The 13,815-nt window shown below is 35.9% G+C and overlaps 1 long non-coding RNA gene across 1 annotated transcript in view; it reads right to left on the bottom strand.

Annotated features, from left to right (window-relative positions):
* Positions 1 to 13,534, bottom strand: part of LOC120776065 — a 105,964-nt gene extending 92,430 nt beyond the window's left edge. Inside the window, exon 1 of the long non-coding RNA XR_005705380.1 lies at positions 13,487 to 13,534. This is a non-coding gene — a long non-coding RNA (uncharacterized LOC120776065). The remainder of the gene's footprint in view (positions 1 to 13,486) is intronic.
* Between the last annotated feature and the right edge of the window lie 281 nt (positions 13,535 to 13,815).

The raw sequence follows: 13,815 nt of genomic DNA, 5'->3' as shown, positions 1-13,815 counted from the left end.
CTCTTCGGTTTTCACAAACGTTCTGTTGCGCTTTGTTCATATGTCCCGAAAAAAAAATTAATGTTATTCTGCATTCCACTTTGCATTCTGATACTGCTGTAAATGACGACGAGAAAAAAAAACCTCATATTATTACTCAGCTCGGATTTTCGCTCAGTCCTGTCACTGTTGCTGAACAAGAAATTAAGCCTCGCGACAGCTCTGGTAGAAAAAAGTCACCGGTTCTTGTCACGCCTGTCTGCAATGAACACTCTATATCGAAAGTAATATGTCCTGATTGCGCTGAATAATGAATGAAGTTGTAATAAATTTATTTTGCCGATTCATGTATTTATTTATTTATTATTCCAAGTTATCTAGTTGAAACATTTATCAGTATTGAATCTTATTTACAGATAATTGCGTTGCTTTTAATATCGTGGGTACCCGGGTGGTCCCCGCGAGTTACGCAATTTCAAACATATTTTTCAATTTCATAAAATTGTTGTTTTTTTTCAATTTTGAATACTGAAATAGCTTTGTTGGAAGTTAAATCGCAAAGATCCGGCAGCTCAGTTCGAAAAAAAATTATTTCACCGAATTACCCGGTACCCGGGTGCTCACATAAGGGATAAGGAGTTACATGGGCTTCCTCGTGTAAAAAACAGCCTTTTATTTTATTAGATTTTTTAATTGTGACAAACATACACTATTAACAAAGAAATTCTGAAATTTTTCGAAAAGATTATTCTAAACCCGTCCATTGCGACGCCATTTCCGTAACCCCTCCGAAAAAAGATGCGCCCGTTTTGGCAGGATAACTCCTTACAGGATCATATAAAGTGAAAAAATACATGTTTTAGTTAAAACCTTAACTTAGAACTTGGACGAAGGAAAAATACTGAAAATTGGATTATTGGCAGACATTTCTATAAAAAAAATTAAAATTTCGAAAAAAATTTTTTTTTTCAAATAGTTGTAACTGAAAACAAAAGTTCTTCGTCCATGTCTTTAGAAATTGTATCTCAAAGACCTGTGTAAAATTTCATGAAGATCGGTTGAGTAGTTCTCGAGAAATCTTGCCAACTGGCTTCAAAAACACCGTTTCGAGAAAACAGCGTTTAAAGATCTTCGAAACTAGAACTCGAAACAACTTGATAATTTAAGACAATATTCTAGAGGTGTAGTAGAATTTAATAAGACAATAAAAAAATCGATTTTTTTAAACCCGTAAACACATGTAACCCCTTAGAAGTGATTTATACTTTTTACACTACTCTTGAAGCGACGTCGTGGCATACTTGGACTTTAAAGGTGTGCACTAGGACTACACAGAAACTGAGTTCAATGAGTGTATCTACCAATATCCAAAATAAAAGTTTTTTTATAAAGGTTATATTTACTCTAAAAGTAGTAAGAACACTCAAAGTGCGGTTACGCCAGGAAAATTATTCCATAAACTTGACGTCTTTCTGCTTGTCCTTTGGTAGTTTAAAATAAGACTTAACTAGTATCCTATTTCAGAGCCACTACTGTACATTTGTGTACTCACATTTAATATAATAAGCTTAAGTTCTGTTTGCCCACACTTTCTAGACATGCTTTCTTTGCAGGCATATCCCTTTCTATGCGCATACGCATAACCACTTCAAAGTTGCTACTCTCATCTTTTTAACAACACACTAATACATGCATATGAATGTTTCATATCAAAATGCACTCAACGAAATTCATAATGAGCCAAATAACGGAGTGAGTACACTTGCTTGCCACTAAGGGCCACATTTTATGAAAGTAGGGTTATGTGTACGCTCAACACAGACACTTAACTGATACTTTTGCCGACTTCAATTGCATTTAAACTTTTTGCCTAATTTTGAAGTCATTTTTTGGCCTCTGCTAATGAACTAGTTTGTCAGCTCTTCTGTAACTTCTGCATAAGCTACTTTGTGCGGCATGCGTATACAGATAAGTAGACTCGCGTTTGCCCTTCACCTGACATTCAACTGAAGTTTACGCTTTTCAAGCGGTTATGAAGCAATGGCTAGCAAGGTAATTCTACTTGTTGTCTTCACTTTTTGTGAAAATATTGTAATTTTCTTCGAATGGTTTGTTTTGGTTTTCTAGAGTTATGGGGAAAAAGTTTGAAATGCCAGTGATTTTCACAATGAATGCAACTTTGAAACTTAGATGGGCCAATGCTGTAGATCGCACTGTCACAAATATGTAATATTAGGTAGTCGAAAAAATCTTTTCGTATTTTGTCAATAGACATCGTTGCAGTCATATACCTCCAGTGCTACCAGTCACATTGTGTCATACCATATAGTGATGGAAAGGTTAGATCTTAAGCTTAATTTAACCCAAAAAAAAAAATTCAGGGAAGTTGAGAAAAAGTTACAGCTGTTCAAAAATGAGTGAAAATAATGAAGAAATTCGCTATTTTTTGAAATTTTTGTATAAAAAGGGGAAGAATGCCAACCAAGCCACCAATGACATTTGTGAAGTTTACGGAGACAATGCTGTTTCAGTTCGTGTAGCACAACAATGGTTTCCTCGCTTCCGTTCTGAAAATTTCGATGTGAAAGATGCACCTCGCTCTGGTCGACTTATCGTTGAAAGAGTCGATAAAATTATGGAAAAGATTGACCAGGACCGTCATATAAGCAGTTATGACATCGCTAAGGAACTTAACATTCATCATCAAACGGTTTTGAACCATTTAAAAAAGGCTGGCTATAAAAAGGAGCTCGATGTTTGAGTACTACATGAATTGTCTGTGAAAAATTTAATGGACTGAATTAACATCTGCGTTTCTTTGCTGAAACGAAATGAAATCGAACCATTTCTGTAGCGAATGGTAACATGGAGGCGAAATGTGGTTAAATACGACAATAATGTGTGAAAAAGATCATGGTCCAAGCGTGGTGAAGCTCAATAAATGGTCGCAAATCCAGGATTGATGCCTCGGAAGGTTGTGCTAAGTGTTTGGTGGGATTTGAAAGGAATCATCTACTATGAGCTACTCCAGCCTAGTCGAACGATTGATTCTACATTTTACTGACAACAACTGATGATATTGAAGCAAGCAAATATAAATGGCCAGAACTGATCAACAGAAAGGGCTTCGTCCTCCAGCAGGACAACGAATTACGAAAAGACTTTTTCGACTACCCAATCTTTTTGGAATGACAAATTGTGATTTTCACTACTTGTTTAATTTCACACATTTCTTCCAGCTTTAATAACAAGTTTTCTGCGACAAAATACATTTCCCGCTAAAGTTTTAATATTTTCGAATTTTTCATATTTCGAATTGCTAAAATCACATACATAGCAATCGATTTTCTACAACTCCAACACAGTTCTTTGTCACATCCCAACCCATACGATCACCCGTAGTAAATAAAATACAAAATAAAACCGCAGGGAAATCATATTTGCCAACTCTGAAGAGCAATAAATGTAAAATGGACAAAATACATGGACTTTCAAAGTTAGGTATACTCACACACACATACACACTCTCACATCTGGACGCACATAAAAGAACTTTCAAGCAGCAAAAGCAGTTTTGGTATCATTTCCTTCAATAAATATATATGTATATATATGTACATATTTCTGACCAAAAACCATAATTTCGGCTATTTTCTGCCGAAGCTTTGGGTGTGGGAATTCGCTGCGAGCATTTACTTTTTTAAAATCTGATAGGCAGTCAGCTATGAAGTAAATTACAAACTTATACAAGATTTTCTCTGTTTATAAGTAGGTGAACTCACCGCAATTGCGCCGAAATCACGAAATAGTTTGAAACATTTTATGGCTCCTTGGGGCTTATTTAGTGCTAAAAGGCTGACAATAGTCTGTGGAGTCGCAAGCAATCATAAAATCTTCGTAATGAATAAGTGTACACACACACTCTTATAAATGCGTGTACTTATTTATACATTATAAGGAGTATAATTTTATTGCGTATACGCTGTGGCATACCTAACCTTCCTTGTTGTTAAAGTCATTTAAGAAGTTTAAGTTTATAGTTGCGAATACAACAACAATTTTCTAATAAAAAAAATTCTAAATATATGCACATAAAATACATACACAAAAGAGGTGGATGGGGTTCTCTAGAAATGCCGGCAAATTTATTCAAGTAGCTAATGAGCAGCCTGTCAGCGAAATATACACAAATATCAACGCTTCGACAACTCATTCGGCGCATGTGACAAAATGCAACCTTTACCTTTCCAAAAATTTCAAATAACTGCCTCATGCATGATCTCTAGAGAATTGAGGTCATACAAGGAAACTACTTGAAGTAACTGATAGGCTCGCTGGAAAGCTGCGAAAGCCATATATAGCAAATGGAAATACTATAAATACTTATATTGAACTAAAACGAAAGTATTTTTCAGGTTGCCAGATTGAAAATTTACATTGAAAGCATAACCGACTTGTATTTTTAACAATCGGAGTCAAATTTTATTATATATATTTATATTTATACATAAATATTTAACCGCTTAAAATCAAAAGAACTTGTTTGAATAGCTTGAGGCATGAGGAGCTTAATATTGAATTATTGTGCAATTTTTACTGCCTACTTTTTACTACAGTACTAAACAGTATAAAAAGTGACAGCGTAGAGCCGTAGTTAGAGTGGCGAAAATAGGTACAACCACACACATATTAAAGTAAATCCATAAAATTATATTACAGCCGTAGATACTATGAAGATAAATGGTGAAATTTTACTTGTAAGCTTACAGATTGAAAATAGAAGAGTTTTCTAGTAATATAACTGCAGTAATAAATTGAATCCAACAAAAGTATTATATTGTTTACAAAACTGAACAGGCAGTACTGTCTGCAAACTATGAGCAGCCCCATAATTTCACACTGCCATAGTATGCCTACCATAGACTGACAGCACCTGAGTGAATCTGAATTACGACAGCAACGAGTGTAGTATTCGATTTGATTATAACAGAACTTAAGAACTAAATATTTGAATGTGCAAACTTGAGTTTTTGTATTGCCATAGGAGATTTTGACTTTTTCACACATTTCCTTTTATTTAGCTCAATTGAAAGACAAAAATGGATAAAAAGGCTTACCGTGATTCAAAAACACAATCCTGCAAGTATTAGAAAGCCTTCAAAGACGGTCGAGGAATCGTTGAAGACATGCCTCGTTCTGGACGAGTGGGAGATACGGTGCTTGAAAATCGTCAGACAAGTGTTAGAAAGATGGCAAGAGGGCTCGATATCTTTCGCAAGTCTGTACAAATGATTTTGGTGGATATAAAACGCGTTCTTACTCAACTCGTTCCAATAAAGCTGAATTTTTTTCAAAAAGGTCTCCCACATTCATGGAGAGTATTATAACTGCAAACCAAAAAAACCTCGTCAAAGTCGCTTAACAATCAAGGTGATGCTCATTGTTTTTTTTCGATTTTCGTGGTTTGGTGCATCATGAATTGGTTTCGGAGAGACGGACTGTGAATAAGAAGGTCTATTTGGTCGTATTAAGGCGTTTGCGTGAAAATATTTGTCGAAAACGGGGGGAATTGTGGAAGCACAATTCATAGATTTTACACAATGATAATACGACATTGCATTTAAAGCAAAAAATGCAATGAATCCCATTGGATAACCACCATTTTCATCAGATTTGGCTCCGTGCAATTTTTTCTTGTACCTTAAACTAAAATAGCCGCTCCTTGTAACCCGTTTTCAGTCGATCGAAGGGATAGAACAAAATTCGCTGAAGGAGCTGAAAGTCATCCCAAAAATCGCTCATGAAAAGTGTTTCGAGGACTGGAAAATCGTTGGCATAAGTGTATGACATCTGGTGGGGATTACTTTGAAGACAACAAAATAAATACGAATTAATAATTAAATCGAGATAAATCATTCATAACCCTTAAAAATTCAACCACGTCCCTGCCCTGCCTTGCCTTTTTCCGACCTCAGATCACCAGAAAATTATTTTTCAATTCATATTTTTTATTTTATATTTCATTTCCCATGGGTTTAATGCTACTATGACTTTTTTGTTTTCAAAAATTATCTGCCCTCGTCTATGAATGAAAAAGTAGAACTTTATATTGGGTAATTTATAGTTTTGAATTTATTTTGTGTTCTCTTGAAATATTTGATGAAATATTTATTCATAAAAAATGTATAGAAAAATATCAGTTGATTTTTATCAATTAAAAACTGTCCAAAGTTGGCACTCTGGGCTTAAGGAACCCTTTAAAGGAAACTGAATTTCCTCCTTTTCGAAACTCAAAACTAAACTTAATTTTAGTTTAAACTGAAGATGCCACTACAGTTTCTACATAAAATAAGAAAATGTAATAAAATTAATTTAATTAAAATAGGATAGGCATTGATATCACATACTTTTTGAATGCTGATCCCATTTGAAAATCCTTATTAAACATATTTTGTACATACTTTGTTATTTTGCATTATTGTGATTATCCAAATAACGAAAGATTTACTATTATATTCTCATGAAACACACTTCTATCTCCTAAACATAAGCAAGTACCTCTGTGTATACGATTACTCACGTATGATCTATTAAAATAAACACAAAATATTTACAGTCAAAATAAATTCAGTTTTCATTGAAAACATATTCCAAACACACCGCAGGAAAGGGATGCCTCTTATATGTTGCTGGCTGTCGTCATTGTTGTTATAGATTTAACATTTCATCGCCTTTCTTCACAGCATACATTTTTCTTTTATTGTTAACAATAAGAAAGCAAGTAAATAGCGAGTTGTAAAACATTTGGCACCAAAGGCGTAACTATTTCGACGCGTGTTTGAAATTCGCGTAGAAATTGAATTAACTACACACCAAACTTATTCGTCTATTCGATTGGCTGGCACGCGAAATTCTCTTTACAAATATAATGTGTAGTGATTCCTCTTATTATATTAAGAAGAAAATTCCTCTTATTTTACTATTTTATTTATGTACAATTTCGATAGTTTGCAGTCGTAAAATGCCGTAGCTGGAGAAGGGCTAAAAACGTCGCGAAAAGTTGCAAAATAAGTGGTTTATAGGTCGGCTGGTCTTACTAGTTGAGCGCTGGAGCAAAGCATATCAGGGCTTCACGCTTTCTACTAACACCTTTTGAATTGGGTTCACTGAAGAACAACTAAGTTTTCTCAAATATCACAGAAAACGAAATAATATTTTACTGGCAGCAATCAGCAAAACATTTCTTTCACGATCGACACCGTAACAAACGCTAAACAGTATCGGAAAAATATTGGAACACGAAAATGGAAATTTCGAAATTAAATACTTCGAAATTAATCGCTGCAATAGAACACCGGAACCCATTTAGAAGCTCCACTTAATTTACAAGGAAAATTGCCGAGCACACAATGTTTAATATAACAAGAGCCTGTCAAAAATCAATGTCAAGGCTTGATAAAACAGCAGTTTACTGGTGGACAGAAAATATAGCACAACTCAGAAGCCTTCGCAAATCCTATATGAGATTCAGGCACAGAGGAGCCGCATCCCGAGAAGCCGAGCAATACCAATCAGCAAAAAGGAGCTGAAGCATGCCACTGATGACAGCATAAAAAGAAAATGGTAGGCACTACGCGAGAATATTAACAAAAATCCCTGAGCACTTGGGTATAAAATAGCAATGAAGAAATTCGAGAAAAGCCATCTGACCACTGCCAAAAGGGATCACATCGTAAACGCACTCTTCCCCACACACGAAAAAAGATCTAGTGTTCCAAAGCAGATTCTAAGACTTCTGCAAAGCCCCCAGTTCACCCTCGAATCTGCAACTAGCCCCTGGCAAGCTCAAGACCAACAAATCACCAGCAAAAATCCTCAAAATAATCGCTGCAGAGCAACCGGCAGTACTATTGAATATGTACAACTCCTGCCTTGTGCCGGAATATTCCCTGAGCTCTGAAAAAGTAACATCGGATGCTAATCAGTTAGGAAAAAGAAGATCCCAACTTGTCATCAGAATACCGTCCACTATGTGTGCTTGACACAGCGGTAAAGCTCAATGAAAGGCTACTTAAACTCAGACTCTCAGCGACTTTCAACGAAGCTGGAGAATTCTTACCTACACAAAACTGCTTTAGATCCGTCAGATCAACTCTAAGAGCTATTAAATGTGTCATTGAAAGTGTAGAAGACGCAAAGCGTAGATGGCATAAATACACTAGAATAGTGTTGCTGGCGACTTTCGATGTCCGAAACGCCATGATCGATGCTCTCGAAAAAAAGCTTGAAAATCTCGGACTAACTCAGAACAGTAGTGCGAAGCTATTTACCTTAGTAACAGAAAACCAAACTATTGACGGATCACAACATATCTATTCTAGATCCAGATTTGTAGAACAACAGCTACGACGCTATATTAAAAATCGAAATGCCAGACGAATTGTACTTAATTGGCTATGCGGAAGACATTGAAGCAGTTATTACAATCTATACCGCGGATAGAAGAAGCGCGAAGGAAGCTTAATCAGATCATGATGTGGACGCAAGCCTGGCTAGATTCACACAACCTCCAGCTCTATACGGAAAAAACAGAACTACTACTGCTAACACGGATATACCAAGGATACAAGAAACAGTAAGCTACCCAGGCTAATCTTCTGGGTGCAAATCAAGCACGCCGCAAGAAAGGCGGCGAAAATCACCTCCCAACTTAGCAGACTAATGGCCAACATATGGAGCTTCAGCCAAGTAAAAATAAAGCTTCAAATGTCGACGACAATCAGCGTGTTGTTATACGGTGAAGCCAGGTCCATCTCCACCTAGTCTTACCAACGGAGTGCAGGTCTCCCTTTACCTCTGCTTGACCCGGCAGGCACTGCGTCGAATTCTTTCAGAGCTGGAGTGTTTTCATCCATTCGGCCGACATGCCAGCGTAGCCGCTACCTCTGAGTTCGCTGAACTACGTCAATGTATTCGTACAGTTCATCGTTCCATCGACTACGGTATATGCAGTTGCTTTCTGTGGAAAACTCGTAACGGCGACTCATCAGATGTTGTTATCATCCACATAGCAGGACGGGGATGATGAGTGACTTGTAGAGTTTGATAAGAGAGTACTTTTATTCCAAATTAATAGCAAGTGCGACGACTATTTGTTTGATAACAGGAGATATTTTGTCTTGCCCTCGCTTACTTCGCTTTCTTATCTGGTTTCGAAACAGCGGAACTAAGGAGGATGTAGTCATGTGCAAAAGGTCACACAAGTGAGGAAAATTCTCTGAGCACCATTCATTTCGGAGTGTCCAGAAATGATTATCTTACATAAGTCTCAAGTAATTCACGACTTCCGATCTTAAACCAAGGCGGCCTAAATTGAAAAGGCGAAACATCCTCCTTGTGCGCTGGGTGTGGGGCCCACCACGCCCCAATGAAAAGAAGTCAACAGCCTCGGATGAGAGGCTACGAATGTTTAGCCTATATATTTAGACTTTATTGAGTGGGGTTGGAACTCTCAAGCATTCTAATAGTCACAATCTCAAATCGCACTACGTACTCGTAATACAAGTTTTCAATATTATAATTCCATACCAAAATAAAAATATTTCATTCTTTTCTCTAACTAAAACCAAAACAACTACAAACTGTCACTTAGTTTGTATTCAATAAATAAAAGCACAATAAACGACGGCAAGGTAAGAGAGAAAACAATACAATTGGCCACATATCTGCGATAATATTGCAATGAACGAATGTGAAAACTTTTGTAATCTGCGTGCAGCAACGAAGTTGGCCGGCTCCGAAAGGTGGCAGATGGATGAGTTGAAGCTTAAGTTGTGGCCAAACGGAATCCCCCGGCAAACATTTCACTGAAATGTGAAATTCCTACGGAACGCAAAATTCACAGCTGGAAATATATGCATATGTATGTATGTATATGAGAATGCCGCGCCTCTTAGGAATCGATGTGTACAAAAACTGTGCACACATTTGCACAAGTCTCTGTATGCGCACGCGGCCAGCCTTGCACTTTGAGAATTGCGCTTTTTGCTCGCATTGGGCACACCCGCGGAAAAGTGTGTCAATGACTGGTGGCGGCAGCACGTTCAAATTTTCAAAAACTTTAACAAAAGTAAAATTTCCACTGAATGACTGTTGAAAGAAAAAACCATAGCTATGCCGTTCTTTATGGACATATGTGTACACATACATATGTACATTCCAATAGGAGTACGTACGTACATATTTTTTCAAAGGCAAATCAACTGTCAGGCATGGTAGGTGCTTGGCATGTTTTTCTTCCTTTTATTTTTGGCCGTTTGACGAGGCTTAAATGAAACAACAACACCGATACTACCAACCCATGATACTTGAAACAACTGTGGTCCCATCAGCTGATATGGTTAACGTTGGTCGAGTGATTGTGAAAAGAATTACGCAAAAGCGGTTGTTCGGATAGTGAAAGCCCTTGACCATACATGCTTTCAAAAGAATTCGAAAGAAAAAGTTTACATTTTAAGCCGCGGAAGTTTTTTTAAACAGTAAAAGTTCGTTAAAATAGTGAAAGCTTCTTTAAACTGTGAAAGCTCCTTTAGGCAACTAAGGCTTCTGAAAACTTTAAAACACCGGAAGCTTCTTTACCATATACACTGAAAGCTCATTAACACAGTCAAAACTTTTTGAACGGTGAAAGCTCTTTTAAGCAACTAAGGCTACTTTTAACAACGAAAAATACTTCGAAAAGCAAAAACTATTTTATATAACTACAGCTCTGAAAGAAACAACGGATGATACTTTAAATAGTAAAAGCTCGTAAAAATAGTGAAAGCTGCTTCGAAATGTGAAAGCTCTTTTAGGTAACTAAAGCTTTTAAACAGCGGAACCTTATTTACCATAAACACCGAAAGCTCGTTAACACAGTCAAATCTCTTTTGTACAGTGAATGCTCTTTTAAGCAACAAAAGTTTTTCTTAACAACGAAAGTTACTTTGAACAACGAAAACTACTTTAAACAGTGAAAAATTCTTTAAACATTGATTGATTGAAGATTCTTTAAATATTGAAAGCTTTCTTAATAGCGAAATCGTCTTTATATTGAGAAAATTTCAAGTGTGAAAATCTTTGAAACAGTGAAGCAAAGCTTTTGTTATCGTTTCCGCACACGTTTCCTCAGACAAAGTTTCTTTACAAATCTTCTTACTTAGTAAGCTTTCACTGTTATAAATTTTGTTGAATTAATAAATATTTTTTTTGCTTAAGATTGCCATTTATCAAAAAAAAAAGAAGAGTATTATCGATAAGTCCGAAGGTTAAATTTAAAATTCAATAGGTATAAGTGAAAGCTTTCTGATGACAAAAAACTTTTGGTTATGAAATAAACTTCAATTTTAAGTGTAGCCACTCTGTTATCTTCTAAAGCAATGGTAAATGTTGGAAAACCTTAAAAAATATAACAATACTTTCTAACAAATTGCTACATTTTGGTTTAAGATATATGCGAAAATAGTAACAAGGAACAAGTTGAATATTACAGGTTTGATACCGCAATACTTTACGAAAAGTTAAGACACCTTTTTTTAGTGGCATTTGTTTCATATTCATATTGTTCGCTCATATTATTGTTCATATTGACTTTCGTAGTGAGACTCTCGTTTTTTTCATGCGTCAAGTGATTTATTATCTGGCATCTAAAATCAGACATTCTTTGAGAATTTGCAAGCCTCTCAAACACATTTTGTAGTTGATTATTGCCAAAGGGGAGTGTTATAGGTGAACTTAAGTTATGCGAAACTTAATTTTGAACTAACTGTCGTTAAAACTCGATATTTTGACGGAATCTAGATTTCACTTCCATTTTCTCAACCTGGTTGCATTTAAGGAACGACTCCCTTGTTCCCTAGTTAAATAGGGGTTTTTCCTATCATATAGTGAACGTCGGATTGCTTTTGATAAGAGCGCTTTTGAGATTGTCTCAGGTTTTTCTCCTCCAACAACCTTGGATTCGACTTCAGAGAACACTTGTAAGTTTTCTCTTTAATCCTGAGATGAGGGCATCGGCCTTGTGCTTGTCGTTCATGTACCGTGCTTCCAGATAAATCGGTATACTTAGAGTAGGATTTTGTTTTTATCTAGATAGATTTAAGGATACTGCAAGAGTCTATTAAGCTGAACCTGGAAGCTCTTGCTTTCAGTTAATTTAAAATATTACCCAAATTACATAATGTTTCAATGGGGCCGCCCAATTTTTTGTGTAAACAACATTTGAAAAACTATTTACTGTTACTTAATTCAACTTTTCGTATATTATCTGTTTCAAAGGAGCCAATGAATTGACGGCTGTTTCTGGCACATAATCGGTTCATCTTAGACTCAGTGAATTGATCAAATGACGACTGGATGGATTAGCGAGTCAATAGTAGTAAATATTTGGTCTAGATAAAAAAGAAACAGAAATATTATCAACCTTTCTTTATATGTATTTAACCCACTTTCTCCAAGGCCTTGACGTAAGCATCAAAATTTTATGAACCCTAAATCTTTCGGCATAATTAAAAAGCATATACCACAAGTTGGTGCGAGTATATGGAAAACATGTAAGCAATCTGAATACTACTCGCATCACCATTGTAACTCCTTTCCTCTAACATTTCTCCTCCGATAATGTGCGGAATTTTAGCTCGTTTTCCGCATTAGCAAATATTATTTAGCTCGTGGCAGAATTTGTAACAGTAAACTGATTGAATTATCTAAATGTAATCCCGAACTACGCGCAGCACCTACACAACACTGTTGTTTCTCACCTGCCAGCTTTAAATTCTATGCAGTTAGTTACGTTGCTATAAGCACCCCCCGCCGCATAACAGCTAAGCTCATAGTAATTCATTCGTAATTTGCTCAGCATGCATTTTCAGCGTGCTCAACTCCAATCTGGCGTAAGTTGCATGCAACATAGCGAAACAAAACGGTTCAGCTAACGTGGCATTTTCTTCATTAGCATATAAACTTCAGTGTAAATTATGTGCTTGATGCTATACGTGCGCAGCTAAGTGCAGGAGTGCTGCTGCTGCCGTGAAGTACCTCTAGCGAGTGGAAGTGCACTTTAGGCACCTGAAGTGAGTGGAAGGGAAGTGGAGGCAAGAGCGCTGAAATGCTACTCAGTGCAGTAGAAGCGAATGTCAATTATTTGCACGTTAATGTGTTAATTTTGTCTGGGAAATTTTCGGTGAAAATGTGAACTTCAGTAATTACTTATTCGAGGGCTGAGAGGAATGCATTCGGAGTTTTTATAAGCCAATTGTAGTAGATATGCAGATATTGTTAGTAACGTGGGCTATATTACGATTTGTATTAACGTATTTCAAGTATTGATATTGCAATAAATATGTCTCTTATACGAATTTATATAAATATGTCATAGAGTAGGTGAAAAAATATATTTTTTTTTATAAAAATTATAAATTTTTCCTGCAATATATTACTAGATGTGTTGTACAAATTCAAAATAACTAACCTTTATTTAAAGAATATTTTCCGTTGGATCTTTAGTATCATAAAAATCTGGAAATAAAATAATAAAAATTAATTGCTGAAATTTTAAATAAGAATTTATATTTGATCATATAAATTATATGGCAATGTTGTCGACAATGAAAAGATCTATAACTTTTGTATATTCCTATAACCTCAAATTTCATGTGAAAAATTCAAATAACTAAAGTTTTTGGATTTTTTATTTTTGTCTTGTACACATTTTGTTTCACGAATTTCGGTCTAAACTTACATCCTCATCGTTTTCGGAGATCTGAAGAAACCATTTCAAACCCTTAAAAGTTCAACCAC

The sequence above is a fragment of the Bactrocera tryoni genome, chromosome 4 (assembly GCF_016617805.1).
Source record: "Bactrocera tryoni isolate S06 chromosome 4, CSIRO_BtryS06_freeze2, whole genome shotgun sequence".
In the NCBI taxonomy this organism is placed as follows: domain Eukaryota; kingdom Metazoa; phylum Arthropoda; class Insecta; order Diptera; family Tephritidae; genus Bactrocera; species Bactrocera tryoni.
The sequence above is the reverse complement of the archived record's forward strand: the minus strand, read 5'-3'. Positions and strand labels throughout refer to the sequence as shown.